Genomic DNA, 12,387 nt, shown 5'->3' with positions numbered 1-12,387 from the left:
CTTGGCAGTGGTCGGCCAACCATTGTCAGGTCCCGCCTTCGGGCCACACAACCTAGTCATGTGGGGGTAATACATGACAACAGCCAGCTAACCTACTAGGATTGTTCTATGTTATTATTAGTGTATGAGATGAGATATGTTTATGAAAATGCAGTATATTCTGTTATGTGTTGATATATATGTATGTTTTCCCAGATTTGATAAACAGTATTGAATATGTTATGAATGGTATATGTAGAACACATAATACTCATGTTGCCACACACTGGTATTAGTTTATTTCCCTTACCGAGAGGTGTTTCACCCTTAAATCTTATTAACTTTTCAGGAGCTCCGGATAGGAGAGCGGGAAAAGCCCCGCTGATATAGTACGGTCTATCTACCCTTTTTGAAGGGTAAGTTTTGTAGGGACAGTTAGATTTTGTGGGAAATGTCCCTAGGTTTTATTTTTGGGATGTATATATGAAAATACAGTGATTGTAGTAACTCTGGTATATTGTGGTATATGGTATTGAGATGTACATGTTTGTATATTTTCTGCTGCTAGGGCTTCTGCTTTATGCTTTGATATATCCTTGGTGCTCACGGGCCCAGGTGGATTGTGACCTGCTGAACGGGAATGTATGATGTGATGATAATTTATTTAAAAAAAATATATATATATGTGAAAAAAGAGCAGATCGTTACAAAGTGTGCCTTGTATTTATAACTACTCTAAAGTATTGACTTTAAAATATATTCTCTATATACAATTCTCTACACATCACTCTTATCATACTATTTTATCATCTAAGTACAGAGACTATTGTTGTGTAGTTGGAGCTAGGAGATGCATGTGAGCTGTGATTTGTAGAACTGCAAGCTGAAGACGCGTCGCAGCATAGCTGTAATCCGCGACTATTGATTGAAGACGATTTATTGTAATTCCTCAATCACCATTTATTGTATTTCCTCCCGCCATTTATAAATAGAGAAGAGAGGTGTGTGTATAGTGCAGAGGTGTGTAGAACAAAGTGTAAGGAAGAGTGTAGAGAGAGAGTTTGTGTTTTCTCTCGGTTTAAAAGTGAATTGTGGTGTGCTCTGCGGACGTACGTCAATCTAGACCGAACAGCGTAATTTTTGGTGTCTCTCAATTTTCTAGTGTTTGTTTATTGCTCACAGGGTCCTAACAAGTGATATTAAAGCCTAGTTCGGAGCAGAAACGCCAAATTGAAAACAGAGCCTTGTCTAGTGTAACCGCGTAATTTCTGGTGTCTCTCAATTTTCTAGTGTTTATTTATTGCTCACAGGGTCCTAACAAGTGGTATTAGAGCCTAGTTCGGAGCAGAAACACCAGATTGAAAAAAAAGCCTTGTCTAGTGTCTCGAAATTGAATTTTGAGGTCACCATCACGCTCATCTCGTCAAGACGAAACCAACGGTGCAAACTAGAGCTCGAAAGGAGCTCAGACGGTACAACACGCTCCACGTCGGAGATGCTCGTGTCTTCATTCGGCCTTACACGCCAGTGACATATTGGCCACGCGTCCACACACACTCCACGCGTCTTCCTCACCCGGCTGCTTCGACCCGACTCGGTAACCTGCTCTAGAACCGGACCGTACCCGACTCAAATCCATACCCGGCCGTTTTGCACCCGACCAACCGACACGCGTCAGTCGCCACGTGGCAGCCGCAACATTTGACACATCAGCACTACCATGTCATCTAGTGGGACCCACTGAATCTGACAGCAAAAAGGCCCCACGGGGCCACGTTAGCGACACGTCAGCAGTGGACCCCACACCCAGCCATGTCAGCAAATGGTGTTAGTTAACGGCGTCATTAACACCGTCGGGAATATTCCGTTACTCAGAGGATTATTCTGTAATAGTTGACCAAATTTGACCAGATCTTTGATCGGGCTTTTTGGAGCCATTTTGGGTCTGTTTTTCGAACGAATTAGACTATTTCTAAGGTTTTCGGCCGTTTCGAATCTCACCGTGCTGTCCATTTGAGCTAATTCTATCTCAAAATCAGCGAATCGAGATGTCGGAGCTATCAGAATTACGTTGTCAAAGTCTGTGGCATTTGATATCAAGCACATATCATCTAACAAGTCTTTGATGGATGCGCTTTCTAACATATACGAGTAGCCGTCAGCCGCTAATAAGGTACATCTTATTGAAAAAGTTATTTACTATGACCGTGTCTACAGGTGAAAGTTTTATAAGACATTTGAATAGTTTCAACAAGTTGTCGGATCAACTCGCTTCAGTTGGGATTACATTTGATAATGAGATTTGTGCCCTACTGATTCTTTAGTCAGTTGTCCAAAAGTTGGAATGGTATTGTTATTGCAATCAATAGCTCTGTAGGAAAATCAAAGCTAGTATGCGATGAGGTCGTCAACATGATTTTGATAGAAGAAATCAGAATGCAGTTAAACCATGGTACCACTTCAAGTTCAGCTTTGAACATGAAAAGTCGAGGCAGAGGAAACAGATATGGATGATCAAACAACCGCAGCAAATTTAGGCTCAGGCAGTCTAAATCCAGAAATCCCAGAGGTTCTCAGGACATAGGTTCCGAGAGTACAAAAATTATTGAGTGCTGGAACTATGGAAAAACTGGTCATTACAAGAACCAGTGTAGAAGTTTGAAGAAAGAATATGAGACGAGGGCAAAGATAAAAGCCAATGTTGCTTTAGAAAATGATGATTTGTTAATTTGCTCTTTGGAGAGCAAAAAGGAGTCTTGGGTGTTAGACTCTGGAGCTTCATTCCATGCCACTTGCAGTAGAGATTGCATAGAGGAGTATACACTAGGTGACTTCGGTAAAGTATACCTTGACAATGATCAACCTTGCGACATTGCCGACAAGGGAACGATGAAGATAAAGATGAACGGGTCAGTATGGAACTTGAGAGATGTTAGATATATTCTAGACCTGAGGAAGAACTTGATCTCAGTTGGTCAACTGATAGATGAAGGATATAACACAACTTTCATTGGTGATGAATGGAAGATTTCGAAGGGTGCACTGACGATTGCACGAGGTAAGAAAAGTGGTACTCTTTATGTAACTCCTAATGCATGCATGTCTATTACAGTTGTTATAAGAAATGATGATAGCAACATTTGGCATCAATGACTCGGACACCTGAGTGAGAAAGGACTCAGGGTGATGCACTTAAAGGGAAACTTGAGTGATGTACAGTCAGTGAAGATTGACACATGTGATGATTGTATATTTGGAAAACAGAAGAGGGTCAGTTTTTAGACAAACACCGGTACCCTAAAGAAGGAGAGACTTGAGCTAGTCCATTCAAATGTATGGGGACCAACGACCATTTCATCCACAACTGGAAAGTATTGCTTCGTGACATTTATTGACGATTATTCTTGGAACGTATGAGTTTACTTCTTGAAATATAAATTTGATGTTTTTTATGCTTTTAAGATTTGGTAAGCAATGGTAGAAAATGAAACTGGTTTGAAAATCAAGAAGCTGAGTTTAATAAATTTTGCTATGAGCATGGTATCAGAATGGAAAGAATTGTGCCAGGTACGCCTCAGCACAACGGCGTAGCTGAGCGGGTGAACAGAACGTTGACAGAAAAAGCTAGAAGCATGCATATGCAGTTAGTCTTACCAAAGATGTTTTGGGAAGAAGCAATCAACACAGCAACTTACTTGATTAACAAGAGTCCATCAGTACCATTGGACTATAGTCTACCAGAAGAAGTATGGAGTGGTGAAGAGGTAAGACTTTCACATTTGAGAGTTTTTGGTTGTGTTACATATGTGCATATCAATGATAATGTTAGGAATAAGCTTGATCTGAAACTTCGGAAATGCACCTTCGTCGGTTATGGTGGCGATGAATATGGGTATCGCATTTGGGATGAAGAAAACAAAAAAGTGATCAAAAGTAGAAATGTGATTTTTAATGAGAAGGTAATGTACAAAGATAGACACACAATGGAACCTACAGAGTTTGAAACAACCTATGTAGATGTGGATGATGTCCTAGAAGGTGTAAGTACACGTCAGCGAAACATCGAGAATCCTTAGCAGAACAGCGAGAATCCTCAGGCAGAGGAACCTGTGGAGCAGATTGTTGCACCACCACCTCCTACTCTAGCTCGAGAGCTTAGGAAATCTTCTCGGTAGCATGTACCAAATAGGAGGTATACAAATGGAGGAGAACCTGAATACTATGTTGAAGCATGTCAGGCAGGAGATTTGAGCAAGTGGAAGCTTGCAATGAAAAATGAGATGAAGTCACTTACCTCCAACAAAACATGGGAACTAGTTAAGTTGCCCAAAGGTAAGAAAGCTCTTCACAACAAATGGGTGTACAGGATCAAAGAAGAGCATGATGGATCAAAGAGGTATAAAGTCCGGTTAGTAGTCAAAGGTTTCGAATAGAAGGAAAGTATTGACTACATTGATATTTTTGCACCAGTTGTAACGCTGACAACCATCAGATCTGTCTTGAGTATTGTTGCCTTAGAGGGCTTACATCTTGAGCAGTTGGACGTGAAGATGACATTTCTTCACGGTGATCTTGATGAGGAAATTTATATGCAACGGCCAGAAGGTTTCTCGGTTAAAGGTAAAGAGAATCTTGTATGCAAATTGAAGAAGTGTTTGTATGGTCTCAAACAAGCTCCTTAGGCAGTGGTACAAGAAATTTGACACCTGTATGTAGAGAAACAATTTTCATAAGTGCAATGCCGACCACTGTTGCTACTTTAAGAGGTATTGTACTAACTATATTATCATATTGTTATATGTTGATTATATGCTAGTCGCAAGATCAGATATAGAAGAGATCAAAAAATTGAAGCAGTAATTGTCAGAGGAGTTTGATATGAAAGACTTGGGTCCTGCAAAGCAGATTCTTGGGATGCGGATCTATAGATATAAGCAACAAGAAACATTGCGGTTATCTCAGTCAAAGTACATTAGTTGTTTTTTATAGAGGTTTAACATGAGCAGTGCCAAAGCTGTAAATACACCATTGGCAGGTCACTTCCATCTCTTCAAGGATCAGTCTCCCCAGACAGATGAAGAAAAATATTTCATGGCTAAGGTACCATACAGCTCAGTCATTGGAAGTCTCATGTATGCTATGGTTGGTAGCAGACCAGATATTGGCCAAGCAGTGGGAGCTGTCAGCAAGTATATGTCCAGGGAAGACTCACTGGGAAGCAGTGAAGTGGATTTTGAGATATCTACGTGACATTATTGATAAGTGTCTATGTTTCGGCAAAAGCAATTTGAAAATTCAAGGGTATGTAGATGCTGATTTTGCAGGTGAAATTGATCATCGCAGAAGCACCACCGGATATATATTCACTGTTGGCACAATAGCTATTAGTTGGATGTCACAAATACAGAAGATTGTTGTTCTATCCACTACAGAAGCTGAGTATATAGCAGTGATAGAAGCTAGTAAGGAGATGATTTGGCTTTAGGGTTTGTTAACAGAGTTTGGATTAAAGTTAAGAGATGAATGTTTTGTATAGTGATAGTCAAAGAGGGATACATTTGGCAAATAACTCCACATTTCATTCCAGAACTAAACATATTGGACTACGTTATCACTTCGTCAGATCTCTGATAGAGGACGGCGTATTGACACTTGAAAAAATCCAAGGTAGCAGGAATCCGGCAGATATGTTAATAAAGGTGGTGACTATAGAGAAGCTGAAGTTGTGTTCAACTTCAGTTGGTCTTCATGCCTGAAGAAATATTTGAGCACATCATTTATTCATATACTGATACTGGTTAAGGAGGCGTCCTTGTCTCAAAGTGGGATATTATTGTGTAGCTGGAGTCAGGAGACACATGTGAGTTATGATTTGCAAAATTGCAAGCTGGAGACGCGTCCACGACGTAGTTGTAATCCACAACTATTGATTGAAGACAATTTATTTTAATTCCTCAATCACCATTTATTGTATTTCCTTCAGCCATCTATAAATAGAGAAGAGAGGTGTGTGTACATTGCAGAGGTGTGTAGAACAGGGTGTGAGGAAGAGTGCAGAGAAAGCAGAGAAAGAGTTTGTATTTTCTCTCGGTTTAATAGTGAATTGTGGTGTGCTCTGTGAACGTAGGTCAATCTAGACCGAACCACGTAATTTCTAGTGTCTCTCAATTTTCTAGTGTTTGTTTATTGCTCATAGGGTCCTAACAAGTTTGACCATTTAAGATAAATGTTCTTTGTGTTGCTTTAGACTCTTTCACTTGTGTAGAGTTTGAGATAGTAGTATAAATCAATTCAAACTGTTGTATCTTGAGAGAGACAAGTCAAAGTGAAAATCTGTTATACCATTTCATGGGTTAAGCCAAAAAGGAAACTATAGAGGGCTTGAATCTACTCCTTAAATAGAGTGAGATATTCGTGTCTTAACCTAGTTGTGAATCATGTTTGTATTTGATTTGTGATTAAGTTTTTTTTTTATTTGCATTATATTCCTAACAATTCTATGGAGATCCAAAATGTGGAGCCTATATTAAAAAATTCAATGAAAATATTGGAGATCTCAACAAGTCCTTTCAGTTTAAAGGTGCCCATTTCAAGAGATGGAAAGATAAGGTGCTCTTCTACCTCAGTCTCCTCAAGGTTGCCTATATTATTACCAAGAAGTATACCAACAAGATCAATACTGACAACATGAATGAAGACGAGTTGGTTGACCACCATGAAAAGTTAGAACAATATAAAAATGATGAAAATAAATGTCGATTTTATATTTTAAATTGTCTTGTGGTCATTTTTATGATTATTATTATACTAATAAAGAAAATATGGAAGACTTTGCAAAATAAGTATGATATCAAAGAGATAGGGGCAAATAAATATACAGCTAGCCAATTTTTTTGCTATCAAATGGTGGATAAAAAATGAATTGCAGAGCAAGCATAATATTTTCAAATGATAATGGGTAGAGTTACAATCGAAGACATCAAGATTGGTGACAATTTTGTTGTGGTTGGAGTCATTGAGAAGTTACTCCCATCTTGGAGAGAATTCTAGAAAAGCATGCACCACAGGTAGAAGGATATGTCTTGAGACTTTAATAACTTGAATCCATATAAAAGGGGAGGAAAAAGGGCAAGATGTGCTTATACAAGAAAACAATACTAATACTAATAATAGCAATGTCACAAGGTTAAATTTAATTGCTTCCGAACGTACTATTTTGCCTACTGGTCATTTTTCTCAAAACTCACAATTAAAGCCTAAGAAAAAAAAAATGAAAAATAATGGTAGACCTTAATTAATAGGGGCAGCTCTAATAAAAAAAATTGAAAGGAACCCCTTATAATCAAAACAAGCAAAACATTAATGAAAAAATGGGCATATTACTAGGATTTGCAAATTTCTAAAATATGGATCTAAGCCAATATAGTTGAGGAACCAGTCATGACAATGATTACAGACATAAATATGGTCCATAGTATTGAAGGGTGGTGTACAGAGTCAAGTGCTAATAGACATGTCTACTATAACAAAAATTGGTTTAAGGTGTACACTCCTTTTAAGAAATCTTAAACGATTATGCTTGGTGATTCTCATACCACCCAAGCATTTGGTAGTGGTGAAGTTGAATTGAAGTTTACATCTAAAAGGGTATTAGTATTAAAAGATATGTATATATTATACTTCTTTCATTAGAAAGAATTTAACATTGGATTTTCTTTTTAATAAGATTGGATTTAAACAAACCATGGAATCCAACCAATATGTAATTACTAAGAATGAGATATTTGCAGGCAAATGTTATGTTTGGGATGAGATGTTTAAATTAAGTATTAAGAATGACAATAAAGCATTCTCAAGTTCTGCTTACTTGCTTTCTTCCTTAAATTTTTGGCATACTCGTTTAATAGTAGATATGTAAAAATCATGAGTAATTTGAGACTAATCTCAAATGTTGTAAAAGATTTTGAAAAATATGAGTCATGTAGTAAAGTTAATATAACAAAAGGGTCTCACAAAAGTATTGAGAGAAATATCAAATTGTTAGATTCAATTCACATAGATTTGTGTGAATTTGAAGAAATTTTAAGTTGTGGAAGAAATAGATATTTTGTCACTTTTATTGATGATTTTTCAAAATATACGCATGTTTATTTATTGAAAATTAAAAGCAATACTTTTGAAAAGTTTAAAATTTTCTTTCTTGAAGTTTAAAATCAGTTCGGTAAAAAAATTAAGAAAATTAGAAGTGATAGGGGTTGCGAGTATGAGTCTTTAGAATTTAACTCTTTTGCTCTTAATGGTATAGCTGAAATGAAGAATAGAACTTTGATAAATTTGACTAATGCTATGCTAATAAAATTAAGTGCACTACCTGATTTTTGGGGAGAAGTTGTTTTAACCGCTTAGCATGTTTTAAATAGAGTGCCAAACAAAAACACCAAAGTTACACTTTTTGAACTTTGGAAAGGACATAAGCCTAGTCTAAATTATCTTAGAGTTTGAGGTTGTTTAGTCTTGGTAGTGCTTATAGACCATAAAAGACCTATTAGGTTCTAGAACATCTACTTGTGTGTGTGTGTGTGTGTGTTTTTTTTTTTAAAAAATAATATTAATTTTAAGTCAGGTGATGCAATTTTTTATGAAGAAATTTTTTCTTTTAAAACTAAAAATAATGGGGGTCAAAATATTAGTGATAGTGTTGCTTTAGAACCTAACTCATCGCTCCTAGTTTAAAAAATAAAAGAGATTTTGAGATTGAATCTAAAAGGAGTAAAAGGGTTAGAGTTGAAAATGATTTTGGTCCTAACTATTTTGTTTATGTTTTAGAGAAAATTCAAATTCCCTTACAAGATGCATTAACATCACCTAATGCAATTTTTTGAAAAGAGATTCAGAACGATGAGATAAAATTTCTGATATCTAATAAAACATGGAAATTAGTACATTTACCATCAAGTTGTAAACCATAGGGTGCAAATGAGTCCTTAAAAGGAAACTCAAATCGGATGGGTCAATAGACAAGTATAAAGCATGTTTTGTAGCTAAAAGCTTTAAACAAAAAGAAAACCTTGATGTAATTAATATATCTTTTTTGTTTTTGTTTTTGTTTCTAGGAGTACATCTATTAGACTATTAATTGCGATTGTTAATATTTATAATCTACATATTCATCAAATGGATGTAAAAATTACTTTTTTATATGAGAAACTAGATAAAGAAATTTATATGGTCCAGCCCGAAGCCTTTATAAAGCCTGACAAAGAAAATAAAGTGTGTATCGCCCTAGAAAATGATATGCTGGGGAATGTAAAAAAATAATTAAATTAAATTAAATAATTAAATAATAATTTTTAATTAAATAATATATTAATTATATATATATATATATATATATATATATATATATATTCTTGAGGATTCCAATGTCAAATTGGAATTACTTAACCAGAAATTTTCAAAAATAACTATTATAATTTATTTCCCTTCCTTGACTTATTGAAAGTTCTGCTAAAATACTCAATCCCACGCCCATGGCGTACAAAACTCAAAATCCTGAAATTCACATTTCCCCCAAATCAATCAATTCAATTCTCAAAAATAATAATAATTTTAATATTTCCTAAACCCATACGCTCCCATTAATCAGTTAAATTCTAAAAACACGGGTTTGATCCGCTTCTTATATTTAAATATAATTTCTAACATATTAAAAATACCAATAGGATCAAATCCCTGCAGTTAATCTAATTCCAAAATATTTCCAGAAATCTAATTTAATCAAATCCCTGAAATTTAACTTAATTCCAAAATATTCTCCAAAATTCTATTATAATCAAATACTCCAATTTAATAATCTCATATTATAATTTAATCGATTGAATTTCTAAAATAATTGACATAATTTGTACTCCTCACCTTAGTCTTGGAGTAGTACTTAAGACCCCTAAATAAAAAATCTGCTCTGACTAACGTGACGAGAATCGAATCCAGGACCCTGTGGTGGTGTCCAATCGTCAATTTGACTGAAAATTTAAGGAAAATTTGAGGAGAGAGTGAGAAGTTACCTTACCCCAGGAATGGTGCCTACAACGCTCTTACAACAAATTCACTCTGATTAAAATGTTGATGACGTAAAATGGAACTCAGGGGTATCTTCTATTTTCCGATTAGCACTCATTTGGCTAAGAAAATCGAGGAGAGAGAGAGAGAGAGAAGAAGAGGAGAGAGACGAGAAGCAGAGAGAGACGCTGGGGGTGCTCAAATTCCAATTTGACATTGGAATCTTCAGGAAGCCTCCTGAGGATTACATTCCCAAGCATATCATTTTCTGGGGCATTACAAAGCGTCTAAGTTAAATAATTCATTTTATGGCTTAAAAAAAGTTACAAAACAATGGTATGAAAAGTTTGATTCTTGTATGATTGAGAATGGATATAAAACAAATGAGTCTAACGAGTAAAAATCTTGAGAAGACTCACATGTTATCATTAGCCCTATGTGAAAGACTTGCTAATTTTTGGTTTAAATTTACATGTCATAAATAAAATAAAAAATATACTTAAAAATAATTTTGAAATGAAATATTTAAGTGAGACTAATGTTATTTTAGGTATGAAAATTATAAGATCATGTGATGGTATAATATTTTTTCATCGTATCACATTGAAATAATCTTGAATAAATATGGTTACGATAAATGTAAACATGTTTCTATTCCTTTTGATTCAAGTAATCACTTATTTCTAATTGAGAGTAAAAATGAAGTGATTAATCAAAAGGAATATAGTAGCATTATTGGTAGTTTAAGATATGCAAATGATTTAACTAGACTTGACATTGCCCATGCAGCATAACTACTTAATATATTTTCTAGTAAGTCAAGTAGAGAGCATTAGAATACTCTTGAGCATATAATGAAGTATTTTGCTAGTGCCAAAAGTTATCGCTTGTTCTAGTAGTACTTGAAGGTTTTTGTGATGCCAACTGAAATACTTTGTCAAGTGATTTCCTCTCTACGTCTAGCTATATTTTTACTTTAGGTGGTGGTGTTGTTTGTTGGAAATTTGAAAAACAACCAATAATTGTTAATTCAACTATAGAAGCTGAGCTAATTGCTTTAGCATTGGCTAACGAGGAAGCAAATTGGTTGAGAGATATATTATGTGAAATTTCATTTTGGGAAAAGTCAATACCACCTATTCTAATTAATCGTGATAGTGCTACTGCAACTAGTAGAGTGAATAGTCGTTATCATAACGTTAAATCTACACCCATAAGAAAGAAATACAGTACTGTGAAATTATATTTAAGTAGTGGCATCATTAATGTGAATTACATAAGATCTACTGAGATTTTTGTAAATCTATTAACTAAAATCTTAGCAGGAGTTAGGGTCTTGAATGAATCAAGGAGGATGGGGTTGAAGCTTATAAAATCATGAATCGCATATGAGCTGACAGAGGGAGAGGGAAAGAGTAGGGTTAAAAGATCCAACTCGTTTATTAAATAGGTCGGGTTTGGGTTAACTCGTTTATAAATAAGTCATATTATACTAAACTCAAACTTGATTTAAACAGATGGGTTACGAATCACCCTTCAGTTTCGACCTATTTTGCCATCCCTACCTTTAAGCAGTCATAGTTCAAGTCTGAAATCACTATTGACTATGGAGTAAAGATTATTATTCACTAAGGAAGGTTCAATGCAAAACAAACCTTCTTTGTGTATAATTATCCCTCTTTGATTGGTATACTTTCAACATAAATGTTGCATATATAATATTAAAACAAGGGGAGGAATTGTTAGTTTATTTTAATATTATAATATAAAAGTTGATTAATCATCTTGGAAATGACATGTAGCTCGAAGTTAGACTTTATTAACTTATTTTAATATTATGTCATCAAAGTTGATTAAACATCTTGAAAATGGCATAAACATTAGAGTTAAACTTTATTTAATTGAGTTGTTGGAAAGGGCATGTATATTGAAAATTTGAAATTAGATTTTTATTCAATTGTCTTTGAAAAGAACATATACATTAGAGTTAGATATCTATTTATTGAATTTTTAGTTTTTTGTGTTTCTTAAATTCTAAATATTAAGTGTAACTTGTATTTAGGTCTTGTGTGCCTATAAATATCCTCACATATTGGCTCCAAAATAGTCTCTCAATAGAATTTTTTACATATCACTCTTATCTTACTATTCTATCATTCAAGTATACAAAGTTTAACATAAGGTGTTCTATGTGGAATTTTGAATTCTTCCATTTGTACAAAATTAGAGAAAGTCATACAATTCAAATTAAACTATTGGACCAATGATTTGGTGACCAAATCTCTTTAATGAACTGATAATCTAACTGAATTCAATAATATTAATCTTTGTTTCTCTATTAGGTCTGGA

This window comes from Malania oleifera, chromosome 13, assembly GCF_029873635.1.
Source record: "Malania oleifera isolate guangnan ecotype guangnan chromosome 13, ASM2987363v1, whole genome shotgun sequence".
NCBI classification, from domain to species: Eukaryota; Viridiplantae; Streptophyta; class Magnoliopsida; order Santalales; family Ximeniaceae; genus Malania; species Malania oleifera.
This window is presented reverse-complemented; position numbering follows the sequence as displayed.